The sequence below is a fragment of the Lissotriton helveticus genome, chromosome 7 (genome assembly GCF_964261635.1).
Source record: "Lissotriton helveticus chromosome 7, aLisHel1.1, whole genome shotgun sequence".
Classification (NCBI taxonomy): Eukaryota; Metazoa; Chordata; class Amphibia; order Caudata; family Salamandridae; genus Lissotriton; species Lissotriton helveticus.
Genome location: NC_136068.1, coordinates 1,237,841,641 through 1,237,855,786, shown reverse-complemented (window position 1 = coordinate 1,237,855,786; position 14,146 = coordinate 1,237,841,641).

Sequence of the window (14,146 nt, the reverse complement as noted above, 5' to 3'; positions counted from 1 at the left end):
GGGTGGTCTTGGGGTCGGTGTGAATCTGGAAGTGCTGGTGCTCTGCGGTGGCGAGGGTGTCGTCGGTGTTGGTCGTGATGCGGATAGTGTTTCTGTGGGCGATGGTGATGCCTCCTCCGGTCTGGTTGACGCGGTCCCTCCGGATGATCTTGTAGCCGTCCGGGATTGCAATGGCGATGTCGGGGGCTGAGGAGGCGTTCATCCAGGTTTCCGTGAAGAAGGCGACGTCTGGTGCTGTTTTGTCCAGGAGGTCCCATAGTTCGATGGCGTGCCTGTGGATGGAGCGGGTGTTGAGCAGGATGCACTTCAGGTGGTTGTTGTTGGCGGCTGTTTTGGCTGGCGCGGTGCAGGACCGAGTGCAGGTGAAGTATCAGGCGTGGCAGGTGAAGGCTCTGTGGGTGCGTTTCGGGGTGGCTGGGTAGCAGGCTGGATGTCGGCCGGTGTTGAGTGCGTGGAGGGTGGCGGCGTCATAGCTCAGTCAGGTTGGCTGGCTCTGGCGGGGTCCAGGGGTTCTGGCGCTGGGCACGGTCCAGGCGTGGACGGGCATAGACGGGCTTGCCTTTGGCGCACCTTCGGCGGGCAATCGGCACGCCCGCTGCGCGTACGCACGTTCCCCGCCATTTGGCGAAGTGGGAGGGAGGAGCAGCTGGGAGGCGGGAGCGGGGCGGCGAATGGGGAGCGGGAAACAGGAGAAGGGGGCGGGCCACAGGAGAGCAGCGGCGGGGAGCAGAGGGGGGTTGGAAAGAGCGGGAAAGCGGAGCGGGGGAGAGCGAGGGCAAGCCTGGGCAAGCCTGGAGAGCGAGGGCAAGCCTGGAGAGCCGGGTCCCTAAGGAGAGGCGGCAGCAAGAGGGCCAAGCAGGCAGCGGCAGCAGAATCCGGGCACACGGAGCCGTGCGATAGTGGAGTGACCGGGTAAAGGGTCACAGCTCACTGCCTGCAGTCCCCGCCATTTATGGTCAAGTGGGAGGGAGGAGCAGCTGGGAGGCAGGAGCGGGGCGGCGAATGGGGAGCGGGAGACAGGAGAAGGGGGCGGGGCTGCAGGAGAGCAGCGGCGGGGAGCAGAGGGGGGTTGGAAAGAGAGGGAAAGCGGAGCGGGGGAGAGCGAGGGCAAGCCTGGGCAAGCCTGGAGAGCGAGGGCAAGCCTGGAGAGCAGGGGCCCTAAGGAGAGGCGGCAGCAAGAGGGCCAAGCAGGCAGCGGCAGCAGAATACGGGCACACGGGGGCCGTGCGGTAGTGGAGTGACCGGGTCAAGGGTCAATACAACATTCAGCCACGTTACGTGGCTTGACACCACTTTGAACATCAGTAGAAGGGGAATTTGGCACCAGAGCATCACTAAAAGTGAGGTGCTGTTGGTGGTATCCCTGGTAAATGTGACCTGAGTAGTTTTGACACATTAAACATGTCCTGTTATTTAGGGAAATATGTTGATTTGTGTCCTGCATGCTGTGGTAAAATTTGCTTGTGTACGACTAGGTTTTTAGGCCCATATGTGCATTAACGTGTAAGGAGATGTTACCATAGGATGATGGGACACCCATATGATATTTGTATGTGCTCATTAGTGTTGTACAGATTCCTGGCAACAGTTGACATTATGTGACATAACCATTTCCTAGGAGTACATGTTATCATTTGTTTTCAACTATGCTTAGGAACTATATTGATATGTTGACAGATGTAGTGCTGAGAAATGTCTAGATTACATCCATTAACCTATCAATGTTTAAATTGGTTGTGTAGCATTTTCAAGCTAGGTGATTCCTCTTCATTTTGGTACCATTCGTTTTTCTAACTTTCTGACCACATTATTTGCCTTTGAGAGTGCAATTAGTTGTATGTCACCTTACATGTGATGGCCATGTTTGTTGAGACCCCTGACATACTCTACTCATAAGAATTGCATCCGTTTTTTTGTGGCTTGAGACACACAGTAAGTGTGCTGTGCTGAGGATACGGTTAGTTTACAAATTTAAAGTGCCATTGCACATTCATGGTGGTTGGCATAGGACATCCACCTATTGTCATCATTGCATTGCTAGCCTATTTGGCCTCGGTACACATTAGTGAACACCTTTGCTATCTCAGTTACCACATGGCTAATTTATGTTTCAGTGTTTGTTGTGAGTGTTGTAGGACAATTTTAGGTTAGTACAATGTGAAAGGATGAGTTATACACAGTGTTAATTATGTGTGGGGGCACAGGGCCCCCGCAGCACTGGGGACCACCAACTCACCGGGGCTTTTATAATTGGATGTGGGGGGGGCTCCCAGGCCCCCCAAGACCTGGGGACCGCCACCTCCCCAGGGTTTAAATTAATAGTTTGTTTTTCAATACATTTACCAACCTATAGTTACAGTGGCATACGTGATAGGTAAAAGGGGAAGTATCATCTGCAAGACTAGAAATTATATGTATAGTTGGTAAGATGAAGTTCCTCCACTATATTGTTTTAACAGTTGGTCTTGATACCTTATTGTTTCATTCTTCAGCCTCCTCACCTTCCAGGTCATACACCCAAAAATGTGAAGCGTGTTAGATAAGTGCCTCTAACTACACATTGACATTATTGACTAATCACAACCTACAAGGCATCAAAACTTTGCTGAATCTAAAATAATGATATATCACAAAGGACAGCACTATTGGCAGTGTAGTAATGTGTAAGCTGTTACCAATTGGCAAAGGTATGCTGTTTAATGGCATGCATTTGACTGTGTGGAAGGTGAATGTAGAATGCTGGATACTGGACCCAATGATGACTAATGTACCTCTCCTCCACATCATGATTGATGACTAAAGTGCCTCTTTTTCCAATACCTTTTTTCAGCTGACAAAGGTTATGCACTCATGCCATGGGTGATGACACCATTAAAAAATCCACACACGCAGGTACAGAGGGACTACAATCTTTCACTTAGACGCAGCAGGGACATAGTTTTAAGTTATAGTTATGACATATTATCCTTAGGAAAAGCGTTTTTTGATTTGCCAATATCTTTGGCGTCGTTTGACGAATCTTCCAGACATTTTCCAAACTAATGGTTCACTCAGGTCAGATCCTGTCTTGAAAGTTTGGGGGCGATTTGTCAAGCAGGGGCCAAGAAAAAAGGGGCTCCCGAAACATGTTTTCTCAATGTTCAGGGATTTTGAAATAGGCTACAGCACGAACTGCTGAATGGAATTACATGATATTTGGCAAAAAGGTAGGAACAGAAAGCGTGGTTTTTAAAAAGGTATAAATCTGTTCAGTGGTTCCTGAGAAATAAAAGAAAATATCGAGAACCCTCCCGGGCATGCGCTTTTCTCTGATTGGCTGCCAACACTCCAAACCAAGAAGTATTGGCAGCCATCTTGTGACTCAGTACCTGAATCACAAGAAAAAGGGTGAAAAAAAGATGAAAAACAAGAAAAGGGGGCATAGTAGAAACACCCTGACCCCCTAGGCCTGCTTAGGGGTCCAAAAAGTATATATATTTTTTTAATTGGCAGAATTCGCGATGGGTGAGCGAATCCTGCCAAGAAAATAAAATAAAATGAAGCACAGGCTTGCTCGCTTCATTTTAATGAGCACCCGGGTGGACCAGCTCCCGGGAGCCTGTGGGGGCCCCCCCAGCCCCAGGGACCGCCACCTCCCCAGAGCTATGCTAATTATGTGTGGGGGCACAGGGCCTCCTGCTGCCCTGGGGACCACCAACTCACCGGGGTTTTTATAATTGGATGTGGGAGGGGCTCCCCCCCAGGGTCTAAATTAATATCAAATAGGTGTGGGGGAGCTCCTGCTCTCCGCACACTGCCTTTGGAGACCACCACCTCCCCGGGACACTAATTATTCAAATGCTGGGGTCCGCAGTGGACCACTGGCCCTGGGGACCACCACCTTCCCGGGGCTTTGAAAATGTAGTGAGGGGGGCTGCGCGGCCCCCCACTGGACCCCTTGATGGCCCTGTGGACCACCATTCCCCAGGGCCAGCTCCTGCAACGTTCTGGGGTGCCCACCCCAAGACATTGCCGTTTGCTATGCAGGGCGGGAGCCGTGCTGCTCCCGCCCTGTCATAGCAAACACTGCTTTGCTTTTTGGAAGCGAGAGCAGGAAACCTGCTCCTGCTTCCAAAAAGAAAAGCAGATTGCTTTTGGGCAAGGGGATCTGCATCTTAGCAGTCACGCCCCATGGCGTGTTCTAATTTGGGAAATAAAGTCCCCTTGAATACTGAGGGTCCCTGGGGTCCAACTAGCCCACCAGGTACCTCCAATAAGTGTCACAGAGCTGGATTTCAGATAGGTGGTCCAAGGCCATGCCCCTTTTTACACCACTCTTCAAACTCACCTCTTGGCGCACTGCTGGTGGGGTGATGAGGTCCTCTTTTGGCCTGAGGACCTCAGGACATAAGTGGACTTTATCCCACGAGCAGCAGTGTACCACAATTCACGTTTTCAGAGTCGTGTAACAAGGGGGCGTGACTTTTGAGCACACTCAGCAATCTAGCTGTATGGGGCTTACTGGAGGTAACAGGGGGCTAGTTGGCCCCCAGGGACCCCAGGAGGAAAGGGGACTTAATCCCCCAACCAAGAGCGAGCCAAGAGGTGCATTTGCTGAATGGTGGAAGAAGGGGCGTGGCCTATGTCTACCTCACAGCAATCCCACTGTGTGGGGATTACTGGAGGTAACAGGTAGGCTAGTTGGCCCCTAAAGGACTGGAGCGCATTTGCAGAGTGGTGGACAAAGGGGGTATGGCCTGCTATGAGAACTTAGCAATCCTGCTGTGTGAGACTTACTGGAGGAAATAGGAGGGGTAGTTGGCCCCTAAGGATGTCCTTGGGGGCCAACTTCCCTTTTGTTACCTCCAGTAAGTCCCACACACTGGGATTGCAAAGATGTGCTAGGAGGCCATGCCCCCCTTTCTCTGCCACTCTGCAAACGCGCCTCCTGGGGCATGAAGTCCAATTTACTCCTGAGGGACTTTGGGGACCAAAAAGCCCTCCTGGTACCTCCTGTAAGTCCTATGCTGCGAAATCCTTGAGCGCTCGTCAGAGGCCCAGCACCCTTTCTATACCACTTTGCAAACGCAACTTCTAGTTAAAGAAGTGTTTGCAATGTAAAAGGTTTCGCATTTGTGAGACATAGAGCTATTGGCATTGTAAATGTAACATTTTGTACTAATGTTTTTTGGAATAGTGTGGATGTACATTATGTGTAGTGGAATTACGTGGTATGTTGTGCAGTGAAATTATGAGGATAGGAAGCATGTGGTATTTAGTGCATAGGAATTATGTAGAGTGGGATTATGTGCTATGAAGAGTAATTATGTGGTATGGTAGTCGGTGTTGTGGAGTGGTAACCTCAGGTTTAGTCTTCATTGTTTCCATAGAAGCTCAACTATGAACTTAGTGAGACAAAAAAAAAGAATGACTCACTGAGGAGCATTTGTGGACCGAGTCAGCAGTATGAGCATGGGCACTGGAATTATGTGACTGTTTGGCTGCACTGACTTTTGCACAAATATACATTTTCTGCATCATCCACATAATTCATCATGTGCTCCCTAATCTGCAGATTTGAACAAAAAAAGCCTTATTACTAGCAAAAGCAGCATAAACGTTACCAAAAATGCAGCGACAAGTGTTACAGCATGGTGGAAGGCCCTTTGCAAACCCAGAATGGTCATCTGTTACTTATTGCTAAATGTGGGTGTTAAAGCCACTCTTGCTTCCTTCTCCGCCTCTCTTTCTGCCTCTCTTGCCTCTTTTTGCATTTTGTTGCTTCCTTCTGCACATTTCTTTCTTCTTTTTCTGCACTTCTCTTGCCTTTTCTGCAAATCTCTTACACTTTCTGCATCTCTCTTGCCTCTTTCTGCATGCCTGTTGCCTTTTTCTGCACCTCATTTGCTTCTTTCTTTTCCCCTCTTGCCTCTATCTGCACCCTTTCCCCTCTTTCTGCACCTCTCTTTCCTTTTTCTGTACCCCTTCTATGTCTTTCTATACTTTATTTGACTCTTTCTGCACCTCTCTTTCTTCTTCTCGCATTTCTGTTGCTTTTTTCTGCACTCATCTTGTCCTCACTTGCCTCTTTCTGTACCTCTGTTCCTTCCTTCTGCACTTCTTGTGTTTCTTTCTACACCTGTCATGCTCCTTTGTGTATCCCACTTGCCTCTCTCTCCATCCCTCTTCCCTCTTTCTGCACTTATCTTGCTTCTTTCTGCACCTCACTTGCCTGTTTCTGCACCACTATTACCTCTTTCTGCCGTTCTATTGCCTCATCTCTGCACTTCACTTGCCTCTTTCTGTAACGCTCTTGCCTCTTTGTGTACCTCTCTTGCCTGTTTCTGCACCTCTGTTGCTTCTTTCTGGACATTTCTATCTTTTTCTGCATTACTCTTGCCTCTTTCTGCAATTCACTTCTACTTTCTACATCTCTCTTGCCTCTTTTTGCATGTATGTGCCTCTTTCTGTACCTCATATGCTTATTTCTGTACCCCTCATATCTCTTTCTGCACCCTTCTTCCCTCTTTCTGCACCTCTCTTGCCTTTTTCTCTACCCCTCTTATGTCTTTCTGCACCTTTTTTGCCTCTTTCTGTACCTATGTTCCTTCTTTCTGCACATATTTTGTTTCTTTCTGCACCAGTCTTGCTTTCTTCTGTTCCCTTTTTCTGTACCTTTCCTGCCTGTTTTTGCACCTTTCTTGCTTCTTTCTGTACCTCTGTTTGTTCTTTCTGTACTTCTCTTAATATTTCTTCACCCTTTGTGCCACTATCAGCACCTCTTTTGCTTCTTTCTGCACTTTTCTTCCTTCTTTCTGCACCCCTCCTGCCTCTTTTTTGTAGCTCTCTTGCTCTTTTTGCACCTCTGTTGCTTGTTTCTATACTGCTTTTGCTTCTTTCTGCACCTCACTTGCCTCTTTTTGCACTTCCCTTGCTTCTTTTTACACCTCTGTTGCTTCTTTCAGCAATTCTCGTGCCTCTTTCTATACATCTCTTTCTTCGTTCTGCACCCCTCCTGCTCTTTCTGCACCTCTGTTGCCTTTTTCTGCACTTCACTTGCTTCTTTATGCACCTCTCTTGCCTCTTTCCGCACCTCTATTGTATCTTTCTGCACCCCTCCTGCCTCATTCTGCCCCCCTCTTCCCTATTTGTGCACCTCTCTTGACTCATTATATATCTCTCTTCCCTCTTTCTGCACCACTCTTGCCTCTTTCTGTGACTGTTACATCTGTCTGCAATTCTCTTTCCTCTTTCTGCACCCTTCGTGCATCTCTCAGCACCTCTGTTGCCTATTTCTGCACCTCACTTTGTTCTTCCTGGATCCCCTCTTGCATCTTTCTGCACTTCTTTTGCTTTTTTCTGTACCTTACTGCACTTATCGTGCTTCTATCTGGTCCTCACTTGCCTCTTTCTGCACCTCTGTTCCTTCTTTCAGCGCTTCTTTTGTTTCTTTCTACACCTGTCTTGCTTCTTTCTGTATCCCTCTTGCCTCTCTGTCATCCCTCTTCCCTCTTTCTGCACTTATCTTGCTTCTTTCTGCACCTCACTTGCCTGTTTCTGTATCTCTAATACCTCTTTCTGCAGTTCTATTGCCTCCATCTGCAATTCACTTGCCTCTTTCTGTAACTCTCTTGCCTCTTTGTGTATCTATCTTGCCTCTTTCTGCACCTGTTGCTTCTTTCTGCACATTTCTTTCTTTTTCTGCAATTCTCTTGCCTATTTCTGTAATCATCTTCTACTGTCGCATCTCTCTTGCTTCTTTCTGAATGTCTGCCTCTTTATGCACCTCATATGCTTCTTTCTGTACCCCTCTTACCTCTTTCTGCACCCTTCTTCCCTCTTTCTGCACCTCTCTTGCCTTGTTCTGTACCCCTCTTATGTCTTTCAGCACCTTTTTTTGCCTCTTTCTGCACCTCTGTTCCTTCTTTCTGCACTTCTGTTGTTTCTTTCTATACCTGTCTTACTTCATTCTGCACACCGCTTGCCTCTCTCTCCACCCCTCTTCCTTCTTTCTGCACTTCTGTTGCTTCTTTCTGTACCTCACTTGCCTCTTTCCGCACCTCTATTGCCTCTTTCTGCAGTTCTCTTGCCTCCTTCTGCACTTCAGTTGCTTCTTTCTGTAACTCTCTTACCTCAGTATGCACCTCTCTTGATTCTTTCTGCCCCCCCTTTTGCCTGTTTCTGCACCCCTTTCCCTCTTTGTGCAATTTTCTTGCTTCTTTCTACACCTCTCTTCCCTCTTTCTTCACTGTCTTGTCTCTTTCTGCACCCTTCATGCCTCTTTCAGCACCTCTGTTGCTTCTTTCTGTAGTTTTCTTCCTCTTTCTGCACCCCCTCTGCCTCTTTCTGTACCCCTTTTGCCTCTTTGTGCACCTCTCCTACCACTTTCTGCTCATCACTTACCTCTTTCTGTACCCCTCTTGCCACATTCTGCACCTCTTAGTTAGTTATTTATACACTGCTCTGGCTTCTTCCTGCACCTTTGTTCCAAAATTCTGTACTCCTCTTCCCTCTTTCTACACCTCTCTTGCCTCATTCTGCCCACCTCTGTATGCCTCTTCGTGTACCTTTCCTATCCCTTTCTGCACCTCTCTTGTTTCTTTTTCCACCTCTGCTGGTTCTTCATGCACCTCTTTTTCTTCGTTCTGTAGTTTACTTGCCTCTTTCTGTACCCCCCTTGCTACATTCTGCACCTGTTTGTTCTTTTCCACAGCTCCTGCTTCTTTCTGCATCTCTCTTGCACATTTCCACACCCTTCTTGCCTCTTTCTGCACCCTTCTTGCCTCTTTCTGCACCCCTTTCACCTGTTTTGTACCTCTCTTGCCTCTGTCTACACCTCTGTTCACTTTTTCTCTACCTCTTTTGCCTATTTCTGCAACTCTCTTGCCTCTTTCTGTAGTTCTCTCAACTCCTTCTGCACCTCTTGTGCCTCTTTCTGCACTCCTGTTGCTTCATTCTGCACTTCCCATGCTTCTTTCTATACCTGTCTTGCTTTTTTCTGCACCCCTGTTGCTTCTTTTTGCACTCATCTTCCCTCTTTCTATACCTTTCTTACCTGCTTCTGCTTATAACTTGCCTCTTTCTGCACTTATCTTGCCTGTTTCTGCACCTCTCTTGGCTGTTTCTGCACCTCTCTTGATACTTTCTACACCCAACGTGCTTATTTCTGCACCCTTGGTGCCTCTTTCTGCAACCCTGTTCCCTCTTTGTGCAACTCTCTTGCCTCTTTCTGTACCTCCCTTGCCTCTTTCTGCACTTCTCTTGCTCAATATTCACCTTTCACGACTCTTTCAGCACCTCTGGTACTTCTTTCAGCACTTTTCTTCCCTCTTTCTGCAACTCTCTTGCCTCTTTCTGTACCTTTCTTGCCTCTTTGTGCACCCCTCATACCTTTTTCTGCATACCTCTTGCCTCTTTTTGCGCCACTGTTGGTGCTTTCTGCAGTGCTCTTGCTTCTTTCTGTATCTTACTTGCCTCTTTCTATAACTCTGTTACTTCTTTTGACACTTCTGTTGCTTCTTTCAGCAATTTTGTTGCCTCTTTGTGCACTTCTTTTCCTTCTTTCTGCACACTTCCTGCCTCTTTCTGTTCTTCTCTTGCCTCTTTGTGTACCTCTCCTACCTCTTGCTGCATCCCTCTTGTGTTTTTTTGCACCTCTGCTGGTTCTTTCTGCACTGCTCTTGCTTCTTTTTAAATCTCTGTTGCTTCTTTCAGCAATTCTGTTGACTCTTTCTGCACTTTTCTTGCTTCCCTTGCTGTATCCCAATTACCTCTTTCTGCACCGTTCTTCCCTATTTATGCACCTCTTTTGCCTTTTTCTGTATCCCTTTTGCCTCTTGGTGCACCTTTCATATCCCTTTGTGCACTCCTCTTGCCTCTTTTTCCACCTCTGCTGGTTCTTCTTGCACCTCTTTTTCTTCGTTCTGTACTTCACTTTCCTCTTTCTGTACCCCTCTTGCTACATTCTGCACCTTTTTGTTCTTTTGCACTGCTCTTGCTTCTTTCTGCACCTCTCTTGCAAATTTCCACACACTTCTTGCCTCTTTCTGTACCCCTTTTATCTGTTTATACCTCTCTTGCCTCTGTCTACACCTCTGTTCCCTTTTTCTGTACCTCTTTTTTCTCTTTATGCAACTCTCTTGCCTCTTTGTGTAGTTCTCTTGATTCCTTCTGCACCTCTCTTGCCTCTTTCTGCACCCCTGTTGCTTCATTCTGTACTTCCCATGCTTCTTTCTACACCTGTATTGCTTTTTTCTGTACCCCTGTTTCCTCTTTTTGCACTCATCTTCCCTCTTTCTGTACCTTTCTTGCCTGTTTCTGCATACCACTTGCCTCTTTCTGCACTTCTCTTGCCTCTTTCTGCACCTCTCTTGGCTGTTTCTGTACCTCTCTTGACTCTTTCTATACCTCACTTGCTTGTTTCTGTACCCTTGGAAGGGTTACTATGTCTATGACATTCCGGCTATAGCAGTGAGTAAAGGTCATGCAAAGGGTGGTTTAGCTATTCTTTTAAGTGAGGAACATCAATGGACTCAAGAAATAGTCGATTCTAAATCTGACAATTACCAGTGCATCAAGATCACGTTAAAAACTAATATCTCTGACCACAATAAGACCCTGCTGCTTTTCAACATGTACATTCCACCAGGTACCTCTCAGGATGTCATTTTCATAGAGACTTTAGATTCAATGTCTAAAATAATTGATGAGAGAGGAAATACTCCGTTTCTAATTATGGGTGATGTGAATGGGAAAATTTCCAACGCTGAAATTGGTAAATGGGCAAAAACTTATGAAGACGAAACTCTAGATTTTCCTACTCCAATATTCCCAAAAGGAAAAGCCTCTGATAAAAGAGGGAAAATGTTATTAGCATCGCTTCCAAGCATAAATGGGTCAATTTTGAATGGATATGTAGAGGGTGATAGACCGGCATCCTTTACAAGGCGCGGAAACGGATCCCCCTCAACTATCGACTATCTAATAAGCAATATAGAGTTAGCGGACACATTTCATTATTTGAAAATTATTTTCACAGAAGTCAGCGATCATGCACTCTTATGCTTAAACACTGGGTGGTCGCTCAAATCATCTTTATTAAACCCAAATATGTATTTTGATGGGAATGTTGAAATTAATAATAAGCAAAGGCGAATTTTCTGGAACGCAGGAACGGTCGACCACATAAACAGAATGATTCTGCTAAATAAAATTGTAACCAATCTACATTCGGAAGATCAAATAACAAATTTTGAATGTATTATGACATATCTTAAAAAATTTCTCACCGATAGGGAAAATTCACGAAGAAATATAATTCACAAAACCTCCAACGACAACGTAATTAGGAGGAAAAAAAATAAACTTATACGAGGGCAATTTTTAAATTATTCATCTGATGTCCAACAAGAGATAAACAAATTAAAAAACCAACTCAGAAGAGACAAGAATAGAAAGAAAAGACGGCTATACGACAAAAATTGGGTGGACATACACGAAGCGGCAAAGCTATATAACCAAAGAAAATATTGGTCATTGATAGGTAAAATCACTGGAGCTAAAAAGAAACTGTATGCTATACCGGTACCACCCCAGGAATGGGAAACCTATCTAACTGACCTATATAAAGCAAACCCAACTGGAACTGATAATAACGCAGATGATCTTACCTCTGAAAGTAACCTAATCCCATTAGAGAAAAGCACAGTATTTTCTATTGAAATTCACATCAGAAAAGCCAGGAACACCTCCGCTTCAGGCCCAGATCTGATTCCAATTAAAGTTTTACAGTCAAATCCAAGGGAATGGAGTCAAATGTTAACACCGCTCTTTAATTTTATTCTTAGTACTAGGAGAATACCAAAATCATGGCAGGGAAGTATTATAATACCCATATTCAAAAAAGGGAACCAAAACGTGGCGAGTAATTACCGCCAAATCGCACTAATGGATGCGACAGGCAAAATCTTCGCTGCTGAGGTACTGGATAGACTAAAAGACTGGTGTTTTTCAAAGGGTATAATTCCAATGTATCAAGCAGGCTTTCGTCCGAATCACTCAGTTCTAGACAACATCTCAATTCTCCAGACTATACTTGACAAATACATTGGGCGGAAATCACAACCAGTGTATGCTGCATTTATAGACTATTCCACTGCGTTTGATCGCGTGGATAGACAACTACTATGGAAAAAACTGCGAAGACTGGGGCTATCTGAAAGTCTGTTGCAAATTATAATTCAACTACATACGAATACCTGGTCCCAGGTCCAAATGGGAAGCGAAAAAGGTCTGACGAAACCAATTAATACTTCGAATGGTCTTAAGCAAGGATGCCTTCTTGCACCAATTTTATTTTCACTATATCTGAGCGACCTTCCACTCTGCTTACAACAGTGCTCTAGTTTGCCACCAAAGGTTGCTAATCAAAGCATACATGCGTTGTTGTACGCAGATGACATAGTCATGTTAGACCTCACACCGTTTGGCCTCCAAAACCTACTGGACTCTTTAAATGTTTATTCGAAGGAACATTTCTTAATCCCGAATTTGACAAAAACAAAAGTAGTAGCGTTCTCTGGCAGGAAAAACAGTGCTAAATATAGTTGGAACCTTAATGGAATAAAAGTCGAGGAAGTAGATGAATATATCTACCTCGGCAGGATTTTCACAAAGAAATTACAAAATTTTAAACAAATTAGTAATCTAAAGAGAAAATCCGAGATACACGCTGGGGCATTATCTAGAATGTACACCGCCACCGGAAACAGGCATTTTTCTTCACTGCTTAAAGTGTACAAAGTAAAAATACCTTCGGTTTTGTCTTATGCAACTGAACACTTACCAATAAAACAATGGTCTTTCATGGACAGAACTGAAGGAAAGATTTTGAAAAGAATACTTAAGGTTTCAGCATCGACACCTGTACAGGCCCTTAGACTGGAATTTGCATTAACAAGCTCATATGCCACAGCTGTGGCAAATGTCATTCGATGGGCCTTTAACATCTTGCATGCAAAGGAAGGGACATTGAGATTCTTGTTAAAGACTGAGATATTTAAAACTGATTCTCGTCAATTTAACTTTGCCAAGAATATGTCTGATGCATTTGAACTAGCAAATATTACTGAAGATATCCTGTTATCCTGGACAAAATCCCAGTTAAAACTCTTTTTGAAATGCTTTACTCCGAGGCTAAGTTATGACCTTGATTTTATGCATTGTAGTAAGTTATCTACATACAAAATTTACATAGAGTCGCTGGAATATAAGCAAAAAAGACCGTATCTAGGGTTCTGTCTAACCCATGGTGCAAGAAGATCTATTGCTATGTTGCGTTTAGGCATTTTACCTGTTTCCGCCTACATATCAAAATGGTCACTAGGTGATTCCCCTATCTGTAGCCTTTGTTTAGGTGGTGATCAAGATATTGTGCATATCATATTCGTATGTCCACATGCAACTGTTGTTAAAGCGCGTAAAAGATATCTTGAACCTCTTTATCATAAATGCAAAATTACTACAGTAAAAGGCTTAGTACAATTATGTAAATATCCGACTAATGAATGGGTTTGCTATAATTTTTATAAATTCTTAAAATCTTTTTTAGTATTATATTAATGATTATGCTTATCCTTGTAAACTGTTTTTAAATTTGTGGTCCTCAGTGGAGTACCAAAGCAAATAAAAACTTTTTGACTTGACTGTACCCTTGGTGCCTCTTTCTGCAATCTTTTTGCCTCTTTGTGCAACTCTCTTGCCTCTTTTTGTACCTCCCATGCCTCTTTCTGCTCTTCTCTTGCTCAATATGCACCTTTCACGCCTCTTTCAGCACCTCTGGTACTTCTTTCTGCACTACTCTTCCCTCTTTCTGCAACTCTCCAGCTTTTTTCTATACCTTTCTTGACTCTTTGTGCACCCCTCATACCTTTTTCTACATACCTCTTGCCTCTTTTTGTACCACAGTTGGTTCTTTCTGCAGTTGTCTTGCTTCCTACTGTGTCTTACTTGACTCTTTCGACACCACTATTACTTCTTTCTATATCTCTGTTGCTTCTTTCAGAAATTATGTTGCCTCTTTCTGCACTTCTTTTCCTTCTTTCAGCACCCTTCTTGCCTCTTTCTGTACTTCTCTTGCCACTTTGTGCACCTCTCCTACCTCTTGCTG